The sequence below is a fragment of the Zingiber officinale genome, chromosome 1B (assembly GCF_018446385.1).
Source record: "Zingiber officinale cultivar Zhangliang chromosome 1B, Zo_v1.1, whole genome shotgun sequence".
Lineage (NCBI taxonomy): Eukaryota > Viridiplantae > Streptophyta > Magnoliopsida > Zingiberales > Zingiberaceae > Zingiber > Zingiber officinale.
In genome coordinates, this window is record NC_055986.1 from 154255228 (window position 1) to 154268862 (window position 13635).

Here is a 13635-nt window from a genome sequence, read left to right on the forward strand (position 1 = left end):
GAGAGCTCCGATTGCACCCATTTCAGTTTCTATGGATTTCTAAAATTGCAAGGAGTTCAAATATGGTATCCATTATTTATTTTGACTTTTTATAGAGGTTAACAAGTAAAACTAAAGAATCGACAAAAAAAACCCATATTGGGCCTGATATGGGCTCAAATTAGGCCCAACGTGGGCCTGATATCATTCCATATCAGGCCCAACGTGGACTTTTATGTCGATTCTTTGATTTTGCTTGTTAACATCTATAAAAAGCTAAAATAAATAATGGACACCATATTTGAATTCATTGTAATTTTAGAAATCCATAGAAACTGAAATGAGTGTTCGGAGCTCTCTAGGTCCATCAGTGAGTTTTGACCGAAACTCACTGATCGACCTAGAAAGCTCCGATTGCACTCATTTCAATTCCTGTGGATTTCTAAAATTACAAGGAGTCCAAATAGGGTGTCCATTATTTATTTTGGCTTCTTCAAATGTATTAAAATGTGATTAAAAATTGATTAATGTTATTCCTATCTTCTGCCGACAGAGAAGAAAGAGAAGAAAAGAAAAAAAAAGTAGAAAAAGTCAAATTATCAGGAGAGTAAAATAGGAAATGCATTTAAAAAAGTGCGCTCTTTGGTAAATACCAAAGTAGTGTACGCTTTTTGGTAAATTTAGATTTCCACGTGCGTCCTTTGGTAAATTACCGTTATTATTATTATTATTATTATTATTATTATTATTATTATTATTAGATATTTTATTTAATTTACAACATCAATATAAATTAAAAAGGGTTTACAATGAATAATTTATTAACTAGTATCCTAGATCAATGAAATTTTAAATTAAAATCCGATAGAAAATTTTAAAATTATGTTATGTCATTAACTGATAGGTTAGTGTGGACAGGTAAAGTTAGAAATTATAATTTATCTGGAATAATAGGTTGATGATAGGAATTAAATAATTGAAGAAATTTTAAAATATATAAATGTTTTTTCATGAATTATAAAATAGACTCTCAAACTAAAGCTTAATAGGCTAACACGCCTTCATCCTCAGTTATTGTCAAAATTATTATTATTGTTATTTGTGCCAGCAACAAAAATATAATTAAAATATGCCTGAGAAGTATTGATACGATGGTAAAAAAATAGGACCAATTTCTTAAATAATGAGTATTTAAATTTTACTAAGGACATATTATATCTAGGCAGTTTGAAATTTTATGACATCAGGCCGTCCGTTAGGATGTATATGTACTTTTTAATTTATTTTGATAGGGGGTAAAAAAATTTTAAAATTAGTTAAATAGATTATTAAAAAAAAGAAACATAATAAAAATGTGTTTGATAATTAATTTAAGCTCCTGGATTAAAAAACTTAATTTAAGCTTGTTCTTCTTATCTTAAAAAACAAAGTTACATAGCGCACATCTCGTGCTTAAGAATAATAGTTGGTTTTGAAGACCCCGACCTAAGTGGTATTGTGTCAATCAAGTTTAAGAGATTGTGTTATCTCATGAATAATTAAAACAAACAGCATTTTATCAAGAGATTGTTGAAGCACATGGAAATAGAAAGTTGAGGGGGAGGAGGGATGAATAACGTTTGTTTGTGTATGCAAAAGTGAAACACTGTGTGTAATGTTTCAATAGATAACTAAGGGATTTAACACTATAAATGATTTTTCTTTCCATGAAAAATAGGTTTAGAAATATTGATCATTTAGATGGGTCTTCATTAATATTTTTTGATTTATTTTGATCGTCAATGAAAATTTTCTGTGGACTGAACTTTCAAAATTAATCAATTCAAAGATCTAGATACCTAAATAAAAAAACAAAAGTAAAACTACTGCACTTATTATGATTTCAACAAGCAAACATAAGTGTTTATATAGTTCGACAACCTTAAACTCCTACTTCATAGTCCATCATCGTTTTAGTCGATCATTTCTAGAATCTACTATAATTTCTCCTTCATAATCAAGTGCCAAAGGCAAAAACAAAAAAAAAAACAAAAAACACTTCTAGTAGGGTGTTTACGTTGTGTGAAAAAGGGTTACAACATAGGTTAGGTTATATAGAAAAATCTCATCAAATAATAATGAATATAAAGTTTATTAGCACCCATGCATGAATAGCTTCGATCACTTGATCTCGATTGCATGTTTGTTATTTGAATGTGCAGTGGAATACTTGAATCAAACTTGACAACACATACATAATACCTTAGTTTTTAACTTGGTATATATCTCTTAAGGCAACTAATGTAAAGCCTAGTCCCAGCGATCTACCACCATTAAATCTTCTCCTTCTCGAATACCTTCTGAAGGCGAAGAAGTTTCTTACAACTCTTTCACAATTAATACACACAAGAAAATAAATACACATAAATAAATACAATGAAAGTAACAACTTTACAAGAATCTAATTTTTTATCGTTGTTGATTGCTTTGAAATGCCTTTGTTGGTCTGAAAATGAACCAACACTTCATTTTCAAACCTCTGAAAACTGACTTTAAAAATCTCCTCGAAACTTCTCTTTTAAAGCCTTTAAGGTCAAGGTTGATTTTCACCTATCAGTCGATTAATATCGTCTCTGACACTATTTTTGCAATTGAACGACCTTTGAACTTTTTGAAATTTATTTGATTACGTCAATAATTTGAATATCAATTGAATGATTCATCCTAGCAATCGACTAATAGTAATAAGTCAAATCTCATAGTCGAATAGATCGACTTCTGTTCAACTCTTGATCGACATCAGTCGACTGATATCAAACATCAGTCGATTGATGTCATTAGTCGAGTTGAACAATCAAATCGACTTACTTTTGCTCGATTCTGATCGGCATAAGTTGACTGATATAAACTATTAGTAGAGTCAAATAGTCAAATTCTAAAACTTCTAGTCAATTTTTGAAGTCATCTGTTAACTGATCGAATTATTAGTCCACTGTACTATGGTAGCACTGTAGTAAATTACTATAGCAACACTATAGCAAATTATTGTAGCGGTCCTATTTTTGGGGTTTTACGTCTATTAGTTGACTAATACACCATGTCAATCGACTAATACTCTTATTTTAGCCTAACCAAACCTAAATTCTTGCCTTGTTCTGTATCCAGTTACCCTAACATATTAGAACTTTTTTTCCCAACATCCAACCAACCTTAACCTATCGAGACTTTTCGTTACCTAGCATCTGGTCAATCTTGATATACTAAGACTTCTTCGTTGCCTAGCATCTAGTCAACCTTGACATGTCAAATGGGGAATTTAATTGCATGTTTTTAATGTGGTTTCGTAGGAAATCAAAAGAGCCATGGATTAGGATCAAGCCGGACCGAATTTGACTTGATTTGGATGTCAAATGGGGTAGATAAAGCAGAATTAGTGTGGACCATTGATTTAGATCAAGAGATATCTGACTCCTTCATCCAGATCAAAGCATTCTGCCCTTGATCCAGATTTGAAATGATATGCACCATTGGATCCAAGCAAGAAGACAACTTGATCTAAACGGTTCATCAGCGAGATCAATGGAGAGATCTTCATCCATCTCCTTCATCAAAATGAACGGCTCAGATGCCCCCTTCATCACTTTAATCAAATGGTCAAGATCAACTCTCTTCATCAAGATGAACGGCTGAGATTGAATCCCCACCCCTTCCCCTATTTTTCTTCATGCGGACGGAACACATGATCTCTTTCTGTTCGCGTTTCTTCTTGCCAGCAGCTAGGGCACGCGAACTCTCCCCACAGCAACTTCACTCCTTTCTTCTTCTCTCCGGCCAGCGACCTCTTCTTACATTCCTTGCCGTCGGCCGACCAACCACTTTCTACTTCTCTTCTTCTTGATTCCAGCGGCGACGGCACAGCAAGATACTCTTCCAGGCGGCTGCAAGTGACGAAAATGACTCCGTCAGTCAAGCTCACCTCGCCGGAGGGGTTCTCCGGCGTTTATCTTCTTCCCTAGAACTCTAGAGGCCGGCCACAGCGGGTTGCAAAAGCTTGGCTTCAAGGTTCGGTGGTGGCAGCGAGCTCCGACCCAATCCACCTCGCCGGAGCGGTTCTCCAGTGTGATCTCCATCGTCCAGCTTCTTCCTGGCAGCTCCACTGCTTGGGGTTCAGGCGGCAGAGCAAGGAGCAACAGGCGGCGGTTCGTTCCAGTTCACAGCAGTCCACATACATTTCTAGCCAACTTCCAGCGGAGGGGTTCTTCGTTGGAGGATTCGTATCATCTTCATCGTGTCGAAGGTGCAGCAACCAGCAACGTTCTTCACTATTGTCCACCGGTTTTGGGGGTTCCGAAGCCGGGTCTTCGTGTGACGACGAAGATAGTCGTTGGTAATCGGAAGCGGATGTGTGAATTGTGGTTGGATTAGTTTAGATTTTCTTAGTTTAATTCTGTTAATTTTGTAAATTTACTTGTGTTGGAGTTCTATTGTTGAATGCTTATAGCTAATTTGACCTTTCATGTTTAAATTACACTTACTATGCTTAATTAGTTACACGCTTACAATGTGTTCGATGAAATGCTTCAACCAGTAGTTAGGTTTATTTTGATGCATTTTAACTTGTTTAATTCTTGCTTGTCTTGTTCTTCCAATTTCTTTAAGTTCTAGTTTTGATTGAATGCAATTTGGATAGATTAGTTTAGGCTTTCATTACATGCTTTAGGCTTCCTTATATTCTTAGTTTCGTTAATGTTTTACTTCATGTTATGCCCATTGATAGATAATCTTATATCGTAGTGTGACAATGCGATGTAAGAAAATCTTCAATGGTTAGTTAGGGTAAACATAGTTTTCTTTACTTGCATTGTCTTGTATTTACTAGATTAGGTTTCATTTAATTTTTTGTCATTATATTTCTTAGTTTAATTGTGTTGATAGTTAATCCATAGCATAGAGTGACAATGCGTTGTGGATTAATTGTTAGCATATAGTTAGATTCCATTCTAGCACTAGATTAATTTCCTACTTGCTTTGCCTTTCATTTGTTAGATTTATAATTAAAATACAAACCCCCTTTTTCATATTGAAAACCCTAAAAATAGAAATAACATACGATCCTAAGTTTACCATCCTATCGTTGCTTTTGTTGGCGGACGACCCGAGTCATTTCTATGCTATATTAGCGTAGGATGTAACACCCACGAAATTTTAAGATAAGTATATGGATAATATTTTCTTTAGAGCATGAAAGTAAGAGGAATCAAAAAGAAATAATATAAATAAAAAGAGATGAGGTCAAGAATTGAACCTTGAACCTCCAACAAATAATGAAGATAGATTGATGTATGATAACCACTAGGATAATGAATAATACATGGATAGGAAGGAATGAAAAAATTATTTAAAGGAGAGGAGAAAAATAAAAGAAAACTAAGAAAAGAGCAAGAGAAAACCAAGTGACTTACCTCCTCTTCCTCTTGGTTAAGAGAAGAAGCAAGCAAAAGGTGAATTGCCTTCCTCTCCTCTCTCCCTTCTCATTTTCGTGGGAATTAAAGTGAAGTAAAGGGGGGGGGAGGGAATGAATGGGGACAATAATCCTTCCCATGTTGAATAAAAGGGATTAGAGGAGAAAAGAGAAAGAGAAATTCTAAAATTTTCTTCTTCCTCATCCTCCTTCCTTTCTCCACCGAGAACTAGAGCCCTCCTCCCTCATCTCCAAAAGCCAAGTTTAGGTTTTCTCTCTAAGGGAAAACAAATACTAGCAAGGAGTCTCAAGGGCTACCTCATACAAGAAGAAGAAAAACAAAAAGGGAGATAAGGAAGAGAAACTTCTCCTCCCTCCTCACAAGGGTACTACTTCCTTAAGGATCAACAAGCGAAAACTAGGTAAGCTTCCCCTCACCTGTGGTACAATAGCTCATGTGGTTTTCATGAAGATAGATTGCTTAAAAACCTAGGGTTGCTTCATGGAGATTTCGGCCAAGATAAAAAGAAAGGATCTAAGGAATTTTAAGACCTAACTAGATATGCTCATCATATTTCTTGTGACATGTATCTTATGGTAGGAGGTGAACTTAATGTTTCTATGCTAGAATGTTTAGTTAGAACTTAAATTCATGATCCTAGACTCTCGGCCAAACATGAACAAAAGAACTAGGTAAGCTTAAGACTCAAATTAAACATGTTCCCCTTTTGTTCTTATGACATGTACCCTATGTTAATGGTGTTGTTAACATTTTCTCCTACTTGTATGTTGATTAGAACTTCATTTTCATGCTCATGAACATTCGGCTATGGTAGATCTAAGGGCCTAAAAGAGTTTTAAACCTAAAACTAAGCATGACATGATTTCCCTAAGATAAGATATGAAGCTAATATGATATGCCCATGTTTATATGTTGTTTTGAACTCTATTTCATGCTTATGAAGATTCAGCCATGTTAAGATTTGAGGCCTAGGAAAGTTTAAAACAAGTCTAAGATGCTCATGACCTTCTTGATGAAATGATATGAAACTAACTTGATGTTCTTATGCTTGTTGGTTGCATAGAAATTTGGTTACATGCTCTATAACTTTCGGCCACACAAGGTTTTAAGACCTAGGATGCTTAGAACTTAAACTAAGTTTGCTCATGATGTTCCTTATAATAAATGTCATGCAATTTATGTAGGGTTTCCATGCTTTTTATGTCACATGAAAACTAGTCTATGTCTTACATGTTTCGGCCACCATTAGTTTAAGGGCTTAGAGAACTTAGAACCCAACTTAGATATGCTCATGATGTTTCTTGTAATAAATGCTATGAAAGTTGTTGATGGTTTCCATGCTCTTATGCCACTAGAAACCTAGTTTGCATGCTTAACAAGTTTCGGCCACCTTAGACTTAAGGGCTTAGGAAGTTTGGAACTTAAACTAAATGTGCTTATGATGTTCCTCATGATATGTGTTATGATATTGATTTAAGGTTCAACACTTTCATGCTACTTGTAACCTAGAATCATGATTGCTAGGGTTCGACCATGATAAAGTTAAAAGCTTAGAGAACTTATAATCCAAACTAAACATGCTTAAGTTGTTCCTTATGGTATATGATATGACATTAGTTTAGGGTTTACATGTTTGTATGTTGCTTATAACCTAATTTGATGCTTGATGAGTTTCGGCCATGATATAAGTAAAAGACCTAGGAAGCTTAGAACCCAAACTAAACATGCTCAAGGTGTTCCTTATGATATTTGATAGGATAATGGTTTAGGGTTCACATGCTTTTATGTTGCTTGCTAACCTAGGCTACAACTACATATTTCGGTCACTACATGATATTAGGGTTAGAGACCTAATTATGATTTCCCATGTGCCTCTCATGCAATGCTTTATGATATGATAATAATATGTCATGCTGTTATACTCATTTATGTATGCTTATGACCTATGCATGATGATGTGCTATGTGCCCAAATTTATGATATGCTATGTGCCCAAATTTATGATATGCTATGTGCCCAAGTTCATGATGTGCTGTGTGCCCAATTATGCATGTGATCATGATGTGCTGTGTGCCCAAATTCATGATATGTTGTGTGCCCAATTATACATGCTTTATGTTATGCCTAAGAGTTGCTTCCCTATCAGTTAGGACTAGGAGCACTCTTCATGATATGAATATGACATGAATGATAGGTTAAGAATTATGATATGTATAACATGCTACTTTACTTTTAAGGCTTGTACCAAGGGTGGCTCCATAAGCGCCCCGGGGTCGATGGACTAAGAAACGGGCCTCGTTAGGGATGGACTCCTAAGTGCCCCTAGGTCGATGGACTAAGAAACGGGCCTAGTATGTATGCCTTGTAGGGTTCAAGACTTGCTACCTTGGACCTACATAGGACGCGCACATTTATGTATGTGGTACAAGCCGGGGCCCCCCTTATGTTGAGATTATGTTTAAGTATGTATATTATAAGTTTTCAAAAGACATGTTGCATATGTTTTCATGATACATGTTTAAAAATTTACCTTGCATATACCTTATGATTGTGCCATGATATTTATGATGATGATATGATATGTCAGGATGCATTTGATGATCATGTTATGTTATACTATGATACCTTACGATTATGTTACGATATGCCATGATATTTATGATGATGTTATGATATGTCAGGATGCATTTGATGACCATGTTATATTATGTCATGATACCTTACGATTATGTTACGATATGCCATGATATGCTGCATGATATGATGAATTTGTCTCCATGCGTTATGTCTTGTGATTTTGATATGTTATACGGTTTTTTGTGAGTAGGAAATGAACTTACTAAGCCATGAGTGCTCACAGCTTACTTTCTTGTACCACAGATAAAGGCAAGGAATGGATGAACTAGGGGAGCAACAGGAGGGGCTAAAAGGATGTGTGTGGTAGTGACTTGGCTAAAGGAGAAAGACCTGCTTTTGTTTAATAAGAACTATGCCTAATTTATGTTACTACTTTATGACTCCATGACATTTAATTATGTGTTTGGGTATTATGACTTAAAAATCATGTTAAGTATGCTATGTGGTTTTATATGTCCAGGTGATTAGTCATGGTGATTTTAAAGAAAAGGAAAGTTTTTAATTTCTATAAATAAGACTTCCGCTGTAGTAAGTAGGTATGTATGTTAAAGTAACCCCCGTCGCCTTAGCAGGAGGGGTGGGGCGTTACATAGGAGGGGTTTGGTACTTTATTGTTTGATGTCCAATTCGCGACAAATTAGGTCAATATCAGTGCTAACTATATCATAGAACTTCTCAAATCGCAAGAATTATTTTTCCTGGTGGTCCAGTGCTCGTCATCTCCCGCCTGACACTCTTCCTCTTCGATTGGTCCCTTTGACTCCAAGCACTGCTTGCAGTTTCGCCATGGTGACCTCTGGCCCTACATCTAAGCTCAAGCATCCTCAACTGCAATAAGGGAAGCATCCAACTTGCATCATTGGGCTTCTGCCAAGCCCTTGATTGACTCAACCTCCTTTTGAGCAGCTCCTAGTTCCACTTTCAGGAGCCCAAGCTCCTTGCTGGCCTCTAAATTGACTTGGATGACCATCGCCTTAGCTATGGCGGCCGCCAATTCTATTCATTGTGTGGCTGCGGTAGCTGTCAACTTGTCTATCTCCATTTGTAGTTGACTCACGTTGTACGTTGCCCTAATCCTTTCCGTTGTCACTTCTGCTATTCCCTGACCCAATCGGGTGATCGTCACTTGATTAGAAGCAAATCAACTTGTTGTCGCTTCAGACAATCAATCTTCGGCTATGCAAGGGTCATTTCTTTTTGGGCTACGATCAAAACCTCCTAAGAAGGAGCAATACCCAGTTGAGACTCTAGTTTAGCTACACGAGCTCACAATTCCCGCCAACCTTGCAAAAGCACGGGATATCGTTGACCAAACACTATTAGTTGGGACATGTGCTTCGCCTCGTTCAATAGAGCTCTTCGGCCAAGTTTCGAATGGACATGCCCTTGACCACTTCCTTGGAGTTCTTCCATCCAATGACTGCCGGATCGTAGAGGGGGAGATCTAACTTGTGCTCCCCTTGGGAAGGTTATGGGGATACCTCCATGGCAATCGAAACATTATCTTCGCCTTGCTGATCCGCCCAAGGCCCAACTAATCTTGGACTCGCCGGAGGACGGGAGGGGCCGGTTCCATTGAGAGAATTCCCTTATTCCATGGGGACTGTAAGAGCTGTAACCCTCTGGATAGCCGGCGGGCCTTGCACTTGGGGAGAGCCGACCATGGTTGGGTGATTCTCCGATCCGACTGGTACACTTGAATGATGAATAGGAATAGGGACCAGTGGGCTCAAGGAGATGGGAGGAACCCTTGACGGGGCTGATGGACCCAAGCTGTCGACAGAAGTTCCTAGCGAGCATCGCCTCTTTATGGAGAATCTAAGAGGTGTCCTCGACTCTATAGATGAAGTCGGTTCCACTACCTCCAAATGACAAGTTGGAGGCTATCTCAACTCCCTTGATAGGCTTGGCGCTCTCATCGCCTCCTGAGGAACTACCATTGCGGGAGCCTCGGTCTGAGTCAAGAGTGCCCTCTCTTCGGGTGTTGCCTCCTTAGTGAAATCAATGATGGTGGCCCTGCGAGCCTCTAACTGCGCTGTAGTAAGTTTCTTTACCTTATTCAGTGATGACCTTAACATTGTGTTAGTTGCAAAAGATGATACACCTTCATTTAGATATCAAAGCTAGTGATTATGAAAATTCTTACCAGATGAAGCTGTCAGCGGAGTCGGAAGGGGCCTCAACCCAAATATGTGAAGCTTCCAAGAAAAAGAGTGATGTCAAACTTCAAACCTTGAAGCTTCTGTGATGCACTGAAATAACTTCATTCCAGGTGGCAATCTTTTAGAGAAGGTGGTGCTTGCAATTTGTGCTACTATCGGGTCGGCCAAAACACTGGACTCGGAGGTTTGACAAAGAAGAACAGGGGTTTCCATCCCTTGTGTGAAGACAGGAGGTCATCAATAAGCTTGAGCCCCACCCTGGAGCAAAAAAAAAGACCCCATCCTCCATCCTCTTTTGGTAAAAGAAGTAGTGAAAGAACCTAGAGGATAAAGGAATTTGGCATCCACGTCAACTCACCTATGGTTCATTCATTGGTGTTCCCAGGCAGGATCAACTACTATAATATAGAAAAAAATACTCTTTATCAACTTAGATGAAATTATTCAAACTTAATCAAAATTAGTTAGATATTATTATAATAGTTATGATCCATAACTATTATAACATGTAGTAGCTACAATCCATAGTTGCTACAATTATGTTTAAGTTTTTTTTTTTTTTTTGCTGTAGTAATTATGGCTCATAGATGTTACATTAATAAACAATGGTTGTTTTTTTGGAAAAAAATGAGATGTGATGCCTTTATTTATTGAGTAATGACATGCAGAAAGAAAAAAAATCAAGAAAAAGTTCAGGAATAGACACATAAATTTATAACACATTATTTTCATTTTTGTGAGCCCCATCATTTTATGTATTTATCCTTGAACTTTTCTTTGAATTTTTTTCCCTCTACATATTATTTTTATTATTTATTTATTTATTTTTTGATAATGTAGGTATCTAGCTCTTCAAACCGATTAATTTTAAAAGTGATTAGTTCAGCCCACAGAAGTTTTTCACCCACCACTAGATAAATCGGGAAGCGCTCACGGAGGCTCATCTAAACAGTCAACATTTTTAGATTTGTCGTTCTACTAAAGAAAAATTCTTGTAGTACATCGTAGTTGGAATTCAAATATTTGATGTCTAGTTAACTACTTGGAGGGTTTAATTGTTGTACCGTAGTCCAAACTCAAAAGAACATTAATAGTGCAACAACGTTGGCTTGACATGAATTTAAAACCTTCAGAATTATCAAATTTTTTTGGATCAAAAGTTTGATGACCCTAAAGATTAAAATTTGGAAAGAAGAAAATTAACAAATCCAAGGGAACATTAGGAGTGTAATTATGCTCGTTTGACACGAATTTGAGATTTTTAAGTCCATCAAACACTTTTTAGCCAAAAAAAAAAAAAAAAAAAAAAAAAATTGTTGATAAAAGAATTGTGGCTTTAGTTCCTTGATGCTATTCTATTTGATTTGGGGTGTGCCGGGAAAGAGTAGTTTGGTGTTTCAGGCCGTGGGGCAAAGAGTAGTTCCACACTTCAATTTGTATGGACAAAGGATGGAGGGGTACGTACATTGGGGATTAGGCGTTTTTTTTTTTTTTTGATAAATATCAAAATAGATGCGTATATATATTGGCTTTTATATATATATATATATATATATATATATATATATATAAATAAAGTAGTGGAACTAAAAACTAAGATATTGAGGGTGAAAAAGTAGATGTCAAATAGAGACTTATACACTAAAACTATGATGTTATTTTAAGATCCCTTTATGCCGCTTAAACGTGTGACAGGTATACGTTTAGGAATTAGGAAGAGGATTAGAGGAATACAACGGAGGCTGCATGCATATTGCATATAAATATTATTAGTGCGATGAGATATCAAGTGATCAAGCTCGATCATATTATTTTGATGTGATTGATAAAAGTTTAAAGTTAGACTTATATTGGTAGGAAAAGATGAATATGTTCGTCTCCAGTACTTTTATTAATTCGTCTTAGGGTCAACACGGAGGAAGTAAATCACGGACGACTACTAACCTTTGGAATAATGACTAACATATAAGAGAGACATTTACATCGACTTTGTCGAGATTCAAACCCCAGACTTCATGGTGACAACATCTTATGTACTAACCACTAGATCATCAAAGTTAGACTTATATTGGACTAACGGTTGTTTGCCAAATATGCAGGGATTATCTTGATATTGATATTGTAAAATAATGAAAAATCTAACCGAAAGTGACAGAAGTTTAAATGAATCAACAAGCAAATCGAGATCAATTAGACATTTAAGAAGGATGATCTGATGCATAAAGTTCTTGTCTTGTGAAATTATGAGGAAAGATCTATTATATATAATTTTATTTTATTTTATTAAAAATTATTTTTAAAATTTGAATCCTTGATATTTTAGTCACAATGCATCAACTAGACATTAGAATAAAAAAAAAACCTCCTAGTTGCAAATAGAGTTTAAAAGTTAACAGGTGTTAGCCTATGCTCGATTACATTGGATATTAAACAAATGAAGGATAATTCGAAGGTGAGATATAAAATCTTGCAAGATCAAAATCAACCGAATACAAAGCATGGAAAAACTCCAGGGGCGAACTCTTGGCGATTGAGTTGCGAGAGAGTGATGTGTACTTTGTGTGATAGAAGCTTTGTCGATTGATTAAGAAATAAGTGTTTTAAGGTCAAAGTCAAGTATGGTTGACTAAAACTTATGATATTTTTTTTTTTGTTTCAAGTCCAGTAAACTAATGTTTAAATTTAAATAATATAAACATTAAATAAAATATATTTTAATCTCGTCGACTGATAGTAAATAGCAGTTAACTAATATAATCAATGGAAGATATGACTAGTCGATAAAACAATTGTCATCTAGAGGGTTTGGTTCCGGAAGGGAATGATAAAAATGGGAAATAAGAATGGAGGGTTTAGAGGATTGAATCCGTGAGACCTATTACTAATTCTCCAAACCAAATATTAAATTTTCATTTCTCACTCACATACCATTCAACCAAGTTAGCAAATGATATTAACCATAGTTAGCAAATGACATAGTTGGTAGATAACTCGTGATCCAAAAGATTCAGTCAGGCTTCTATTCGATTTAGCTGATTTATAATGAGTAGCAATTGACTGATGAACCAATTAGCAGATAAATAGGTCCAAATCTAGTTGGAATGGAGGAAGTGTTAGATAAACTTAGATAAGTCGATTGACAATTATATCTAATAGACTAATCATTAATGATGGAACACTTGATTAACAATTGACGAACAATTTAGATAACGATAATTGCGAATAAAGTTTGAGAAAAGTAGATCAATCGACTCATAAGTGGTAACCGATCAAGTGATGGTGATTGATCAGATTCTATAAAAAGTGAGCGAAGGCAGCTCAAACAAGGCATAAAAAATTCATTTTACAACATTCAAGTAACAACGAAGAGTCCTCTCCTACAACAAGATTTTGTG